Here is an 18283-nt window from a genome sequence, read left to right on the forward strand (position 1 = left end):
GGCAGATTACCTTAAATGAGGCGGCCAAGGAGAGGTCTGCTTTTTCTACCCCACATGGGCACTTTCACCTTAAAGTGATGCCATTTGGGTTGAAAAATGCCCCTGCTACCTTTCAGAGGTTGGTCAACCAGGTGTTGGCTGGGTTTGATGAGTACAGAGCCGCCTACCTGATGACATTGCTGTCTTTAGTTCCACATGGGAGGAGCATTTGCAACACCTCTGCAAAGTGTTGGAGGCCCTGCAAAAGGCAGTCCTCACTACTAAGGCAAGCAAGTGCCAAATAGGGCAGGGTTCTGTGGTGTACTTGGGACACCAGGTAGGGAGTGGCCAGGTGGCACCCCTACAGCCAAAGGTTGACACCATTCAGACTTGGGAACCCAAGACCCAGACTGAGGTGAGAATCCTTTTAGGCCTCACTGGCTATTGAAGGAGCTTTGTCAAGGAGTATGGCACCATTGTTACCCCCTTTACTGAGTTGACTTCCAAGAAGCAATCAAAGAAGGTGATCTTGACCAAGGCTTGCCAGACCGCTTTTGTTGTCCTGAAGGCTGCCATGTGCACAGCACCTGTGCTAAAGGCACCTGACTACTCCAAGTGAGTTTGTTGTGCAAACAGATGCCTCAGAGCATGGTATAGGAGCAGTAGTATCACAGCTTAATGAAGATAGCCTAGATCAACCTTTAGCCTTTATTAGCAGGAGGTTACTTCCTCTGGAACGCAGGTGGAGTACCAAAGAGCGTGAAGCTTTTGCAGTGCTCGGGTGCTGAAGAAGCTAAGACCCTACTTGTTGGGGACTCACTTCAAGGTTCAGACCGACCACAGGCCCCTCAGATGGTTAATGCAGATGAGGGGTGAGAATCCAAAACAGTTGAGGTGGTCCATTTCCCTACAGGGTATGGACTTTATGGTGGAACACCGCCCTAGTACAGAACACGCCAATGCTGATGGTCTGTCCAGATTCTTACCCCTTAGTGATGAGAACTCCCATGAGGTTGGGTAGTTGCTCCCCACTTTCAGCTGGGAGGTGGCATGTGTCATCCTTGGCATGGTCTCTCTTAACTGTTTGCCTCTGTTTCCCAGGTTGTTGATGTGTGCTGGACATTCTTTTTGCTGTTTTTGTTACTCTGGGCACTTTACCACTGCTAACCAATGCTAAAGTGCAAGTGCGCAATACAAAATGTGTATTTAATTGGTTCATCCATGATTGGCATATTTGATTTACTGGTAAGTCCCTAGTACAGGGCACTAGAGGTGCCCAGGGCCTGTAAATCAAATGGTACTAGTGGGCGTGCAGCACTGGTTGTGCCACCCACATTATTAGCCCAGTAAACATGGCTCAGACCTGCCACTGCAGTGTCTGTGTGTGCAGTTTTAAACTACCAATTCGACTTGGCCAGTGTACCCACTTGCCAGGCCTAAACCTTCCCTTTTGTTACATGTAAGAAACCCCAAAGGTAGGCTCTTAGTAGCCCCATGGGCAGGGTACAGTGTATGTTTAAGGTATATTTAACCCCTTCGCTGCCAGGCCTTTTCCCCCTCCTGTTCCAGGCCTTTTTTTGCCTATTTGGGGCAGTTCGCGCTTAGGCCCTCATAACTTTTTGTCCACATAAGCTAACCAAGCCAAATTTGCGTCCTTTTTTTCCAACATCCTAGGGATTCTAGAGGTACCCAGACTTTGTGGGTTCCCCTGAAGGAGGCCAAGAAATTAGCCAAAATACAGTGAAAATTTTGATTTTTTTCAAAAAAATTGGAAAAAGTGGCTGCAGAAGAAGGCTTGTGGTTTTTCCCCTGAAAATGGCATCAACAAAGGGTTTGCGGTGCTAAACTCAGCTGCGTCCCAGCCTTCAGGAACAGGCAGACTTGAATCAGAAAACTCAATTTTTCAACACAATTTTGGCATTTTACTGGGACATACCCCATTTTTGCAATTTTTTGTGCTTTCAGCCTCCTTCCAGTCAGTGACAGGAATGGGCATGAAACCAATGCTAGATCCCAGAAACCTAAACATTTTTGAAAAGTAGACAAAATTCTGAATTCAGCAAGCGGTCATTTGTGTAGATCCTACAAGGGTTTCCTACAGAAAATAACAACTGAAAAAGAAAAATATTGAAATTGAGGTGAAAAAAAATCAATGTTTCTCTACGTTTTACTCTGTAACTTTTCCCTGCAATGTCAGATTATCGAAAGCAATATACCGTTACGTCTGCTGGACTCCTCTGGTTGCCGGGATATACAGGGCTTGTAGGTTCATCAAGAACCCTAGGTAACCAGAGCCAATAAATGAGCTCCATCCTGCAGTGCGTTTTCATTCTATACCTGGTATACAGCAATTCATTTGCTGAAATATGAAGAGTAAAAAATAGCTATCAAGAAAACCTTTGTATTTCCAAAAAGGGCACAAAATAAGGTGTTGAGGAGCAGTGGTTATTTACACATCTCTGAATTCCGGGGTGACCATACTAGCATGTGAATTACAGGGCATTTCTCAAATAGATGTCTTTTTTACACACTCTTCTATGTTTGGAAGGAAAAAATGTAGAGAAAGACAAGGGGCAATAACACTTGTTTTGCTAATCTATGTTCCCCCAAATCTCCCGATAAAAATGATACCTCACTTGTGTGGGTAGGCCTAGCGCCCACAACAGGAAACGCCCCAAAACGCAACGTGGACACATCCCATTTTTTTGAAAGAAAACAGTGGTGTTTTTTGCAAAGTGCCTACCTGTAGATTTTGGCCTCTAGCTCAGCCGGCACCTAGGGAAACCTACCAAACCTGTGCATTTTTTAAAACTAGAGACCTAGGGGAATCCAAGATGGGGTGACTTGTGACTTGTGGACTTGGGGTGACTTGTGGGGCTCTGACCAGGTTCTGTTACCCAGAATCCTTTGCAAACATCGAAACAGGTGAGAGGTGAAGCTGGCAGACCAAGACTGAAAATCCATGCACAGACCGCCGTACAGGGAAAAGTTTGACATACCTTCCGAGATGTAGCTGAGAAATGGTGCGCCGCTGGCTTTGCAGCTGAAATCTAAGCTCCACCTGAATCACAGCTGATAGATCGATGCACGTGGCTGGAGAAACGACGCGCAACACTTGCTGACGGAGGCTGATACCATCGCAACCCACATAGTGCGTTTTTTCTGATACCGTGCATCAGGATTTTCGATGCCGACCTCGCTGGGTGCGGAAAAACAATGCAAAGCCTGCCTGGACCCGAGGTACCTATCCGGATCGATGCATCGCTCTCCTGCGGGGAAGAAAAACGATGCACGTCGACCCGACCGGAGGAGGAACGACGCACAGTCTCGCTTGTGAGTGAGAAATTGATACATCGCTGGCCCTTTCTGACTCACACTTGCCCTTGCAGTATTATTTTGACGCAACCCAGGTACTTTTTCACGCTAACAGTGTTAGCTCTGTTTTCTATGGATTTAAGACTCTTCTGGCTTTTTACTTCACAAAGTGACTTTGTGTATGGCGGATTTTGTGGTTTTGGTCTTGTTTTGTTTAAAACCTATTTTTCTAAACCTGTGTTGTGTCATTTTGTAGTGTTTTTACTGAGGTACTATGTGTGTTGGTACCAATACTTCACACCTAGACTCTGGAGTTAAGCCTGCCTGCTTGTGCCAAGCTACAAAGGGGATGAGCGGGGCTTAACTGAGTGTGATTCTCCTTTACCCTGACTGGAGTGATGGTCCTTGAGTAACCTGACTGCCAACCAAAGACCCCATTTCTAACAGGCGGTCTATTCCGAAGACTGCTGTGGTGACGGCTGCCAACAGACCCCCGCTGAGGCGGAATCCACCCACCAGATCATGACACACAAACACAAAACCGACAGAAACCAGCCACAACCACAATTCCACCAGACCCAACAGAGTCGGACCCACCACCCTCCTGCCTACGCCAGCAATACACCACCCTCCAAATTATGGAAAACAAATCATCACAGCAGCCACTCAACAGCAGTCAGCCATTAACGGTGCACACTTCCGCTGTAGAATTGGCGACCCAACAGCAACTGAAGCCAACATTGGCCAAATTGAAAATCCCACACCTGACACCTATACACACACATACATTCCCACACAATCCTTTGCAAACATGAAAAACTAACTACACCTTTCCAGCAAAAGATAATACAAGAACTGCACACACAAACCAAAGCCACCTATTCACCTTTCACACATCACACACCACACACCATACCCCAAAACTTATCACACTCTGCACAACACACACACTGTATCCACCACACAATAGGCTCCCCCCCCAGAAGAATCCATGTTTCACAGATAAGGAGTTGCGGTGATGATGGAGGAAATCATCAGGGTAGATCCACTGGTCCAGCAGATATCCATTGCCAGGAACATTGAGCTATGGCAGAAGATCATTGACAGGGTGAACTTCATGGGAACATATCCACGCACAAGGGAGGACATTTGCAAGAGATGGAACGAGTTACGGGGAAGGTGTGTGCAGGGTCCAGGCACCAAGTAACCATCATGAAGACTGACCCCCACCTCCTCCCCCACAGTTTACAGCAAGGGAGGAGAACATCTTGGCAATACTGCATCCTGAGGGCCTCATTGGAGTCACTGGAGGGCTGGACACTGGTAAGTCACCATTTCTACCTTACCACCACATATACCTGCATGGCATGTCACCCCTCACCCTGACTCCTATCAGCCCACTCCGTCCCATACAGTGAACCACCCTCAGAACCACCCTCAATTGTGTACCCGTGCATGCCCTACCCACCGCAAGTACACCCCTCCCAGCTCTGCATGAACAGCAATGCCTGGGCAGCATGTACTACTACCAATCCCACAATCCACCAGCATACACTAACCAAAGTTGGGAGGACAACAACCAACCCACGGGGAAAGTCAGAAATGATGAATATGTGACAGACAATGACTAACAAATCTTTCACATGTCCACAGGTACCCCAACCAATATCAGTGGCAAGCATGTGTAACAGCAACCCAGCCCCGGCCAGAAGATGCCCTCAGTGATGAAAGCAACTCTGGATGTCCCAATCTGGATGATTTCCATGGCCCATCTGCACCACTGGTCAGTCGGCTTCCACATCACACACCCAGTCCACCACAGCGCCCACTCCAATACCACAGCAGCCACCCAAGGTCCCCAAACCTCTGTCCCCAGGATACGTTGATCACTGTGTGGCCACCTGTACAGGGACCCGAGTCGACACCACAGAGGCAAGATGATGAAGACCCTGGTGTAAGTGGGAGTGGGCACATTGTTCAGGGGACAAAGGCACAAGCGGCCCGGCCCAGTGGGAGGCTAGGTGTGTGCCAGTGGGAGGCCCAAAACAGGGAACCGACTGCCCAGGCGGCATTCACACATGCCCTGGGGCCTACCAACAATCCCAGGACAGGATGGGCCAGGTGATTACCATCTTGCAGTAGAACCAGCGGCTGCTGGGAGTATACCCCCAGGAGGTCATAGAGCAGTTGAAGGGCTTAAGTGCCAACATTGCAGGAGTGCTGGTTGACATGGCCAACATGATGTGTGATTACACAGCACACCCGCTGGCCCTTTCCACTAACCAGTCTACTCATCAGTCAACAACCCATGCTGCAGCTAGTCGACAGGAGGACCAGCCACATCACTCACAGACCACCAGCAGCACCCCCCCTGCAGAAGGTGAACCACCCTGCAAACATTGTCTGCGACCCAGACAGACACTAAAGACTGTTGCAAAGACCTAAACCACTACCAGGAAATAAGACCCTCATGAATGTCTCCATTGTGTGCCACTGAAAAACCTTATTCACTTTGGACTGCCATTGCTCCTTTTCCTATGGTCCCATGGATACTGGACCTGTGCAACAAACCAACTGGGCCAATACACTGAAGATTACATCCACCATCCTCCCACTCTATTGCACTATCCCATCATTTTTGTCACTTCAATATACACACTTGAACACAGCTGAAGTTTCTGTGCTTTATCATACAACAATATGCAATGTCTTAAACTGCATTATCCTGTGCAAATGTTCTGTAATGTGTGAATCCATCCAACAAATGTGTGTAAGCAGTCTGTAGTCATCACATCAGTACACAGTTGTGACCACACCAACATCTGCAAAACAGGAAAGCCTAAGTGACAGTCAATTGAGAAGTAGGGTTAGTGCTTGGCACAACAGAGCAGCCACACAGCACTTAAATGTAATGAAGGTATGAACAGAAGTTCAGTCTTACCTTAGTGTCAGTGGAAGTTACTGCTGTATCATATGGGTCCTGTAGTCCACATCCTCCTTCTCCTCCTTATCACTGTCTTCAGTGTCCTCTGCTGCCACAGGTGCATTGTCACCCCCTCCTCCTAGAGGTAGGGCACATGGCGTCTGAGTGCCAAATTGTACAGCATGCAGCAAGCCACCACTATCTGGAAGACCTTCTTAGGGGCTTAGAATAGGGATCCACCAGTTACATGGAGGCACCGGAACCTGCAGTAGCCCAAATGTACATTCAATAACCCTCCTGGTACGCCCATGTGCTTCACTGTACCAAATTTCTGACCCTGTCTTTGGATTCCACACTGGTGTCAACAGCCAGAACAGGTTTGGGTAGCCGGAGTCACCTAGAAGTAGTGAGGGGCACACATTACTCATGTACAATGGCACAGAGTACAACTTCAGGGGCATACAGTGACATACATTGGGTGAAGACTCAAGCTTACCTATGATCCACACACTGTGCCTCTGTAGTCATGCCATCACCTGTGGGACGCTGCTATTCCTCAACACATTGATATCATGCACAGATCAAGGGAACTTGGCAGTGATGTGGGAGATGTATTGGTCAGCAAGCACATGTACAGAGTGGTTACTCTTTGTATTCCTGTTGATCTGCTCTTTTGTCCTAGGAGGGACCAAGGCAATATGGGTCCCATCAATGGCCCCAATCCCATGTGGTATGTGTCCCATGGTGCAGAATCCAGCCTTCACAGTGGGCAAATCTTCACTCTGGGGGAATGAAATGTAGCTGCTCGTGTGTTTTAGCAAGGCAGCCAAAACTCTTCCAAGCACATTCAAAACCATTGGCTGTGGCATTCCTGCAGCAAAGTCCACAGTCACCTGAAAGAAACCACTTGCCAGGAAGTGGAGCACTGACAGTACCTGTACTGCATGGGGTATTGTTGTAGTGCTACGGATTACAGGAATAAGATCTAGCTCCATTTGTTGACATAGCTCTGTAATTGTGGCCCTGTCCAGATGATAGGTAAGAATGATGTGCTGTTCCTCCAGTGTAGCCAAGTCCACTAGGGGTCTGTACACGGGTGCTTGCCTCCTCCTCTGCAGTGGTAGGTATCTAAGTAAACCAAACATGAGATGTTTTTGCCTACAGGAAGTATAGACACACCATATAATAGTACACAGGGCATGTATGTATGTAGCAGACTGGAATTGTCTTGGTTTGTACCATCGGTACCTATGACACACATTAAATTGTCCCCTATGAGTACCAGCATTAGGAATTAACAACCGCCTGTCCTGTATGCTGGGGCAGGTGAAAGTGACCTCACTCCGCTGCCATTTGGCGTCATGGCAGAAGGACGTCTGCACCACCGTGCAACTCCTTATTGGTTAACATGGAGGTCAATGGAGCACAGGAACCAATAATGATCAACGCCGGTGGTGATGGTGTTCACTGCTGCGGATGTGACTGCCATTTTCTCTGTCCCACTTCACTTGATTCTTGACTCTCTACAGATCAATACCTCAACTGCTTGTGCTGCTGTGTCCTGTGTCTGGAAACCACAATGGCACTTGCTACAAGGCAAAGGGCCCCAGCCTTCACAGCGAAGGGGTTGGAGAAGTTTGGGATGGGGTTCTACCTTGGTATAGGCAGTTGCATGGGCCTCCAGATCAACAGGTGAGTTCCTTATGGGTCCGTTGTATGCGACATGGCTGTAAGAAGATGTATGTATGTGCTTGCAGTGTGTCATTTGGGGAGTGTATTTTTGAAGCATGCAATGTGTATGCAGAGTTACAGGTCATGTGTGGGCTTGATGTGAGATCTGTGCAGTATGGAAGCCATTTCTGTTACAGAATGGAGAGTTGAGTTCATGGTGTCCTTTCATCTGTGTTCCCTATGCAGGTCAGCACACATCAGAAGAAAGGGTTGTGACGTGCCATCGCCAAGGACATGCAGACCCAGGGGGTCTATAGCCAGCAGAGCACCCACTACAGGAAACGGTGGGAGGGCCTAAGGCGCTGGGTCCAGAAGACTGCGGATGCCCAGCTGGGGACGGCCTACCAATGAGGGAGGGGTGCCTGTTAGACCCTGACCCCCCTAATGGCCCGCATACTGGCTGTGGCCAATCCTGAGTTGGAAGGGCGCTTGAGGGCAGAAAAGCAGCCACAAGAGGGTGAGTACACAGTGTGTGGTATTCTTTTTTGTTGCTTGCCATGGCATTTGGGTGCAAGGTTCTTGTCAGTGGATGCCCCAGTATGGCAGTTTAGCTAATCTTGTGGAGTCCTGTTTAGCAATCTAGGGTGGTATGTATATTTGGTATTGACAAGTAGCTGGCATACCATAGCAGTCATGGCTTAGTGATTCCCAGTAGGTGTGTAGATGGTAGTGTTTGGGTTCATTCCTGCTGTTGTTCCCAGGTAATGGTTTGGCATTGTGGTTCATATTGCACATTGTTTGTCCCAGTGAGTGATTGTGATGTGTATGCCGTATGTTCTGTTGTTGCTGTAATTGACCCTGTGCTCCCTTTCTTTCTCCCCTCTATCCTTTTCTCATCCTGTCCTTGTGTGCATCAGCATCATCTGGCAAAGGAGCAGGGGCACCGGCGAGTTGGGGAGCTGCAGCCTACGGGATCCAGGAGGCAGAGTCCATTGACGCTGAGGGGACCAGTGGGTTTGAGGGCGAGGGGAGCACCATGGGGGAGACATGAGCTACAACATCTGACTCAGATTCCTCCTCTGATGGAAGCTCCCTAGTGGTGGCGGACCCCTCTGGGACGCCCCAGTTACAACATCTTCCACCACCCCCTGTACCAGCACTATCCTCCCAGTAGCCCCCCCACCAAGTTGACCGGGCCCACTCACCCAGGAGGGTGGGCATCTTCTTTGCCTCAGGCATCTCAGGCCCTGCCCCAGTCATCCCTGTTGCCCTCACTGAAAAGGCGATTGACCTCCTGAGGTCCACCTCTGTAGAGCAGTCAGTTATAGTGAATGCCATCCAGGGCCTGGCATCCCAGATGCAGCAATGCAATACCTACTTGGAGGGCATTCACTGTGGCTTGGCTGCCCTATAGAGATCATTTCAGCCTCCTCTTTGATGGTAGCCAGTGTCCTTGGTTCTTCCGTCCCACCTCCAACTACCTGTTCCCAGTCCCATAGCCCTCTCCCCTACCCATCCCATGCACACAATCAGACAAGCATGCACCCAAGACAACAGACAGGACTCTCACAGACAAGCACAGGCACCACAATTCACAAACACACACACATCCAACACACAGAAGCACATACAACAGCCACTGCCTCCACTGTTGCCCCATCTCCTCATCCCTCACAGTCACATCAACACTCACACCTGCAAGCACTGCATCTTCAGTCCCAGATCCTGCCACCTATATAGCCTTGTCCACAGTCACCACTACAGCAGACACGCAGGCTAGCAGCCCATTTACCACATGCAGTCACCACCACCACCATCACAACCTCATGCAGCACACCCACCTCACTTGCAGACACCACCACAACATACATTGCATAAACAATAGTGGCTGTGCTAAATGGTTTGCACTTCCTTAGTATGTCTTTGACCAGAATTAATCATATAGGGGGTCATTCTGAGTTTGGCAACCCCGCCGAATGAGCGCTCCGTGGTCATAAGACCGCGGGGGCCATTCAGACTTTCCCGCTGGGCAGGCGGGTGCCCGACAAGGGAGCGCCCGCCGGCCCAGCGGGAAAGGCCCTGCAACACAGAAGCTGGCTCCAAATGGAGCCGGCGGTGTTGCAGGGGTGCGACGGGTGCAGTTGCACCCATCGCGATTTTCACTGTCTGCTATGCAGACAGTGAAAATCATGCTGGGGCCCTGTGAGGGGGCCCCACGACACCCGTTCCCGCCATCCTGTTCCGGCTTTACCGCTGCGGTCAGAATGGGCACTGAAGCACCGCCAGCCTGTTGGCGGTGCTTCCGTTGCCCGTGGCCCTGGCGGTTTAGGACCGCCAGGGTCAGAATGAGGCCCTTAATGTGCTACATTGTATCACGGGTGCCAACCGGTACCACACCCAACCACTTCAGGTGCATTCGTGTTGGTTGAAAAACAACCTAACTTGAGAGCAATGATGTACCAGGGTACACCAAAAAGTCCATAAGGTCCAGTCATTCGTGTGTTGAAACAGACACCTACAACACTGTCATGTGGTACATCAAGAGGATTTTAATTCGTTCGTTTTCATATGCTTCCGATAAGAACACCAGCTAGTTCAATGAGAATAGTGCTGACACGTATTTCGTCAATAAAACTTCCTCAAGGCTGCAAAGTAAATGTATAACAAGAAAAAATATATATATATGTAGCGTACCATACCAATGTATTTTAAATTATGAAAATTACCATTCTAAAAAAGAAAGGCGAAACCAAAATATGTGAAAGGAAGAAAAAGATACAACAGCAACACACAGAAGGTTCCACCATGCATTATAATTAAAGTAAAGAAAAATATGTGAAGACCAACAGGAAGATATAACTACATGTGATACGGTGCAATATCACCCATGTGACCGTCTAGAGTTCATATGCTGTAGCTCATATTGATCTCCTGGAACCCCAATTCCCGGGGAACCTAGGTACCATATACTAGGGACTTATAAGGGGGGGGATCCAGTGTGCCAATTGAAATTAGTAAATGAAGTCACTAGCCTACAGTGACAAAGTTAAAAGCAGAGAGAGCATAAGCAGTGAGGTTCTGATTAGCAGAGCCTCAGTGACACAGTTAAGCACTACACAGACACACACATTAGGCCATAAACTATGAACACTGGGATCCTGACCAGCAGGATCCCAGTGAGACAGGCAAAAACATACTGACATACAGGTAAAAATGGGGGCAACATGCCAAGGAAGATGGAACTTTCCTACAAAGATCCTTACAAAATCTGCTCCAGTTGAGCCACTCTATTCTCCTCCAGTTTCTCCAAATCAAAAACAGCCTTTGTAGACTGAGCTTGTGCATCCTCAGATTAAGACATGTTGGTGAGCACTCCCAAAATGCAATGTTCCAAAGTAGTCCAGAGAGTTCCCAAGAGAAGTTCAAAAATCTCAAATACTAGAAGTAAAAAAGTCCAAAAAGAGAAACAGAAAAAACAAGTAGTATTTGGTCAAGTAATGGTCTGCACTGCAAACAGTAGTGTACAATTAACGACTGTATGTCAAATACAAATACAAGTTCTATCCTCACCGCTGATCACCAATGTGAGAAATGGGGTCTCTGGTTGGCAGTCAGTTTGCACTCTGTCCAAGCAGGGGCCCTTACTCTAGTCAGGGCAAAGGAGATACACATTTGCATAACCCCTGCCCATTGCCTTGGTAGCTTGGCACAAGTAGTCAGGCATATGTCAAAGGCAATATGTAAATTATTTGTACCAAAACACACAGTAATACATTGAAAAAACTACAAAATGAACACCACCCCAATTCAGTAAAATAGCCAATATTTATCTAAATCAAACAAGACCAAAATGAAAAATATCCAACATACATAAGTAAAGTTATGAATTTTCGAATTAATAGTCTTTATCAATGGAAAACGTGGAAACGTAATGTAAATGTTACTTTTACACAATGTAAAAAATAAAGCTACACGGGCGAGCATGCATCAGAAAAGTAAGCGATGCGCCCATTCCTTACTCGCAAGAGAGGCAGTGCGTTGTTTCTTCTCTGGTCGGGTAAGCGATGCATCGTTTCACTCTCCTGCAAGAGAGCTATGCATCGATTTTCCGACGGGTAATCTCAAATGCGCTTAACTTCACAATGATTTAGACACACAGTGACGATGTATGAGAAATCTGCCCGCACGGTGATGGAAAACTGTGCTGCGTGGTGTTTGTGTTGATTTCAGCAGCTGCAAGCAGATTTTGCATTGTTTCTCCAGCGGCGATGCAGGTGATGTGTCAATTTCACAGCCACGATGCAGGTGGTGCGTCGATTTCAGCAGCAAAACAGGTGGTGTGTCATTTTTATGGCCATGTTGCAGGTGGTGTGTCGGAATTTTCCCCACATGGTTTCCTGTGCGTGGATTTCAGTCCTTGTTTTACCAGCTTCACCTTTCAAGGTGCCAGAGACTGGATAGGGCACCACTTGGCAGGGCAGGAGTCTCAGCAAAGAGGCCAGGTGCTGGTAAAGGAAGTCTTTGATGGCCCTGAGACTTTATAACAGGAGGCAAGCTCAGTCCAAGCCCTTGGAGATTCTTCACAAGCAGGAATATATCACAACATCCAGACTTTGTCCTCTTTCAGGCAGACGGAGCATCTGCAGGCCAACCCAACAAACCACAGTCACAGGCAAAGGGGCAGCTTTTCTCCTCCAGCTCCTCAGCTCTTCTCCTGGGCAGAGGTTCCACTTGGTTCCGGAAGTAATCTGAAAATCTGGGGCTGTGGGCCCACTACTTATATTCCTTTCTGCCTCTGAAGCAGGCAGACTTCAAAGGAAAGTCTATGTTGTTCACAGGATCCTGCCTTGCCCAGGCCTGGCCCCAGACACACACCAGGGGTCAAAGACTGCATTGTGTGAGTGTCGACACAGCCCATTCAGGTGTAAGTGACAACTCCTCTCTCCACTCTAGCCCAGGATGCAGGCTGCAACCCAACAAACTTTGGGGCATATTTATACTCTGTTTGCACCGAATTAGTGTAATTTTTTTTTACTCTAATTCGGTGCAAAACTAACTCCATATTTATACTTTGGTGCTAGACCCCTCTAGCACCAAATTTATGGAGTTAAAGTCATTTTTTGAAAGTGGAGACCTACCTTGCCCTAATGAGATGCAAGATAGGCGTTCCCGTGCAAAAAATGACTCTATGGCCTTAACGCCATATTTAGGGGCATATTTATACTCTGCGGCATATTTATACTCTGTTTGCACCGAATTAGCGTAATTTTTTTTACTCTAATTCAGTGCAAATCTAACTCCATATTTATACTTTGGTGCTAGACCCGTCTACCACCAAGGCCATGATTTATACTTTTTTTTGCGTCACATTAACGTCATTTTTTGATGCAAAAGTGGCACAAACTTACAAAATATTGCCCCTTATTTATACTTTATGCTGCAAAACTGCACTAACTCAGTTTTGCACCAAAAAGTTTAGCACCGGCTTGCACCATTTCGGTGCACCAGCTGGGCACCATATTTATGGAATGGTGCAAGCCGGTGCAAAGGGTAGTCTAGAGTTAAAAAAAATTACTTTAGTCGGGTGGGGCTGGCAGTATAGAAGAAGAGGGTTTAGCACCAAAAAATGGCTTTAGGCAGGTTAGAGAAAAAAAAAATGACTCTAACCAGATTAGCGTCATTTTATGGTGCTAAACCTACCATGCCACATGACTCCTGCCTTAGAAAAGGCAGGAGTTATGCCCACCACCCCAATGGCCAGCACAGAGGACAGGGGTCCCCTGGGCATGGCCATTGCACCCTGTGCCATGTATGAGGGCCCATTTCAAGGCCCCCTATGGCACTTTCAAAAATAAAATGCAATCTTACCTGTACTTACCTGGGGTGCCCCCATCCTTGCAGTCCCTCTAGTGTGGGTGGGCCTGGGGAGGGCACCTGTGGGCTTATTCCATGGTGTTCCACCATGGAAATAGGCCTACAGGTCCCCAAATGCCTGCCCTGACCCAGGTCTTAAAAAATGGGGCAAAGCAAGCTTTGCCCCGTTTTTTGACCCCTCCTCCCTCCCTTGCACCATTTTTGCATGGGAGTATAAATATGGGGTTAAGGCCATAGAGTCATTTTTTGCACGGGAACGCCTACCTTGCATCTCATTAAGACAAGGTAGGTTTCACTTCCAAAAAATGACTTTAACTCCATAAATTTGGCGCTAGACGGGTCTAGCACCAAAGTATAAATATGGAGTTAGTTTTGCACTGAATTAGAGTTTTTAAAAAATGACGCTAATTCAGTGCAAACAGAGTATAAATATGCCCTTTAGCATCAAAAAATGATGCTAATCTGGTCAGAATCATTTATTTTGACTCAAACCTGCCTAACGTAATTTTTTTTTTAAGCCAGCCTACCCTTTGCACCGGCTTGCACCATTCCATAAATATGGTGCCCAGCTGGTGCTAAAAAATGGTGCAAGCCGGTGCAAAACATTTTGGTGCAAAACTGCACTAACTCAGTTTTGCACTAAAAAGTATAAATAAGGCCCTTTGTGTCACTGTCTAGTGGAGATTGACAAACAGCCCAACTGTCACTCTGACCCAGACAGGGAATACACAAGCAGGCAGAGTCACAGAATGGTTTAAGCAAGGAAATGCCCCTTTCTAAAAGTGACATTTTCAAACAGACAATTTAAAAGCCAACTTTACCAAAGATGTATGTAGGAAAGTACCATCTTGACTGGCATGTTACCCCCATTTTTTACTTGTCAGTTTGTTTTTGTCTGTGTCACTGTGATCCTGCTGGCCAGGACCCCAGTGCTCATAATTGTGGCCTGTATGTGCCCCCTGTGTGGTGCTTAACTGTATCACTGAGGCTGTGCCAACCAGAACCTCAGTGTTTATGCTCTCTCTGCTTTTAGAATTGTCACTGGAGGCTAGTGACCATTTTTACCAATGCTGATTGGAACACTGGAACACCCTTATAATTCCCTACTGTATAGTACCTAGGTACCCAGGGTATTGGGGTTCCAGGAGATCCCTATGGGCTACAGCATTTCTTTTGCCACCCATAGGGAGCTCAGACAATTCTTACACAGGACTGCCACTGCAGCCTGAGGGAAATAATGTCCACATTATTTCACAGCAATTTTACACTGCACTTAAGTAACTTATAAGTCACCTATATGTCTAACCCTCACTTAGTGAAGGTTAGGTGCAAAGTTACTAAGAGTGAGGGCACCCTGGCACTAGCCAAGGTGCCCCCACATTGTTCAGGGCAATTTCCCCAGACTTTGTGAGTGTGGGGACACCATTACACGAGTGAACTACGTATATCTCAATACCTATTTGTAGCTTCACAATGGTAACTCCGAACATAGCCATGTAACATGTGTAAGATCATGGAATTGTACCCCAAGCCAAATCTGGTATTGGGGTACCAATCCCATGCATCCCCGGGGCTCCAGCATGGACCCCGGGTACTGCCAAACTAGCTCTCTGGGGTTTTCTCTGCAGCTACCACTGCTGCCAACCTTCAGACAGGTTTCTGCCCTTCTGGGGTCTGGCCAGTCCCATGAAGGCAGAACAAAGGATTTCCTTTGAGGGGGGGTGTTACATACTCTACCTTTGGAAATGGGTGTTAAGAGCTGGGGAGGAATAGCGACCCCAGCCTCTGGAAATGCTTTGAAGGGCACAGATGGTGCCCTCCTTGCATAATCCAGTCTACACCAGTTCAGGGAGCCCCCAGCCCCTGCTCTGGCGCAAAACTGGACAAAGGAAAGGGGAGTGACCACTCCCCTGTCCGTCACCACCCCAGGGGTGGTGCCCAGAGCTCCTCCAGTGTGTCCCAGACTAACAACTACCCTGGGGTGATTACATATAGAGTAATTGGCTCTCCCCCTCAATTACTTGTAGAACTTATCCAGACGGTGCCACTTGCTAGGACTTCAGCCCAGACTTAGCCCCAATAATAACAAATCCTGTTATCCAATCTTGTAAATTGCAAGGACACACCTCATAGATTAATATCCTCTAAAACGTTCATATAAATAAATTGTTATGAGTCCTCCTTCCATGAGTTCAATCAAAATAATGTTTTTATTCCTCTTGAGAGATCCTGTATCCACAAATTGCTCACATTCCTGTCCCGGTCAACACATGTTTCAGAGAGTCTGCCTCCCTCCGTTCCTGTCGGGGGCCACCAAAACCATCTGCTGTGTTCCCCAAGGATCTTCTCTCCACCCAACTCTTTTTAACATCTACATGGCACCGCTCTCCAACATCGTCTGATCCCATAATCTCAACATCGTCTCCTACACCAACGATACCCAGCTGATCCTCTCACTCACCAAGGACCCCGCCACCACCAAAACCAACCTCCACGACGGACTGCATGCCATCGCCAACTGGATGGAGAAGAGCTGCCTCGAACTTAACTCGGACAAGACAGAGGTCCTCATACTCAGCTCCAGCCGCTCTTCATGGGACGACTCCTGGTGGCCAGCCACCCTAGGAACCACTCCAACACCTGCCACCCATACACGCAACCTAGGCTTCATTCTAGACTCATCACTCACCATGACCCAGCAAGTCAACGCTGTCTCATCTTCCTGCTTTAACACCCTCTGCATGCTTTGCAAGATCTTCAGATGGATCCCCACTGAAACAAGAAGGACTGTCACCCACGCCCTCGTCAGCAGCAGACTGGAGTATGGCAACACGTTCTATGCAGAAACGACAGCCAAGCTCCAGAAGAAATTACAACGTATACAGAACGCCTCTGCATGCCTCATCCTTAACATCCCTCACCGCGACCACATCTAAGCCCATCTCAAAGACCTTTACTGGATTCCTGTCACTGAGAGAATCACCTTCAAACTCCTCATCCATGCTCACAAAGCTCTTCACAATACAGGCCCTGCCTACCTCAACAAGCGACTCACCTTCCACACTCCCACCAGCCGCCCCTCGCATCCATCGAACTACAGCTGGCGGCAGATCCTTCTCCCACCTCGTGGCCAAGGCCTAGAACGCCCTCCTCCCCACCTACGACAGACCAGGACCTCCTGACCTTCAGGAAGTGCCTCAAGACCTGGTTATTCGAGCAGTAGCAGTCCTCCCTCCCCCTCAGCCCTTTGAGACCCTACTGGGTGAGTAGCGCGCCTTACAAAAGTTTGATTGATTGATTGATCTCTATCAGCTCCCAAAGGGAAACTGCTCTTATAAGTTATTTATAGGCAGTCCTCATGTTAACCTATGAAAGAGATAGGACTTTCAACAGTGAAAAACGAATTTGGCAGTATTTCACTGTTTGGACATGTAAAGCACATCAATAGATGTCCCACCTTTAACAGACACTGCACACTGCCCATGAGGCTACCTAGGGCACACCTTACGTGCACCATACAGGTAAAAAAAAAACATAGATTTGGGCCTGGCAAGTGGGTACACTTGCCATATCGAATTGGCATTTTAAAATTGCTCACCAGACACTCCAGTGGCAGGTCTGAGCTATTTTACAGTGCTACTCGTGTGGGTGGCACAATCAGTGCTGCAGGCCCACCAGGAGCATTTGATTTACAGGCCCTGCTTACCTGTAGTGCACTTTACTAGGAACTTACTAGTAAACCAAATATGGCAATCATGGAAAAGACTATTACACATACAATTTACACAGGGAGCACTTGCACTTTAGCACTGGCCAGCAGTGGTAAAGTGCCCAGAGTACCAAAAACAGCAAAAACAGAATCCAGCACACATTCAAAACAAGGGAAGCAGAGGTAAAAAAGACAGGGGAGACCACAATAAGGATGCTAGGTCTAACATCTACTATTGTATTACAGCAGGTGCCTGAGGTATGCTACATGAGGCAAACCATTGAAGGTGATGAGGTCTAATACTTATTCAATGGTTACTGTGTTGCACAACTTCACCCATGCAAATGCAGAGATTATGATTTTCCTGTTGGCAACTGTTGACAGTTCATATGGCATGCATGCAGGTGGTTTAGTAATTGTAGGAGCCACTTCAATGGAGTTTGTTGCTAGGGCCGACTTGGCATCATGATAATGTTTGTTAGTCACAGCTGTTGTTCAAGTGTGATTAGGAAGAAGTAGTGACGCCATTTTGCTTTGTATTTGCAATATCATCTCAGGCAAGCAAATGAGACAGGGCAGAAGCAAGTGGGGGAACATCATGCCACTGTGCCTCCAGTCATGAAACCACCGACATGGAGGGACCCAGTGGCCCAGAGGGTGAGGGCAGTGCTACGGAAGGCACAGGATCAAGCTCTTAATCTTTGGATTCTACTTCCCGTGGCCACTGCCTAGTGGTAGGGGACCTATCAGGACCTGCTCCTTTACCATCCTTGTGCACCACCCCCAGTTCTATCGCCACCCTCCCTGTTGCT

This window comes from Pleurodeles waltl, chromosome 8, assembly GCF_031143425.1.
Source record: "Pleurodeles waltl isolate 20211129_DDA chromosome 8, aPleWal1.hap1.20221129, whole genome shotgun sequence".
NCBI classification, from domain to species: domain Eukaryota; kingdom Metazoa; phylum Chordata; class Amphibia; order Caudata; family Salamandridae; genus Pleurodeles; species Pleurodeles waltl.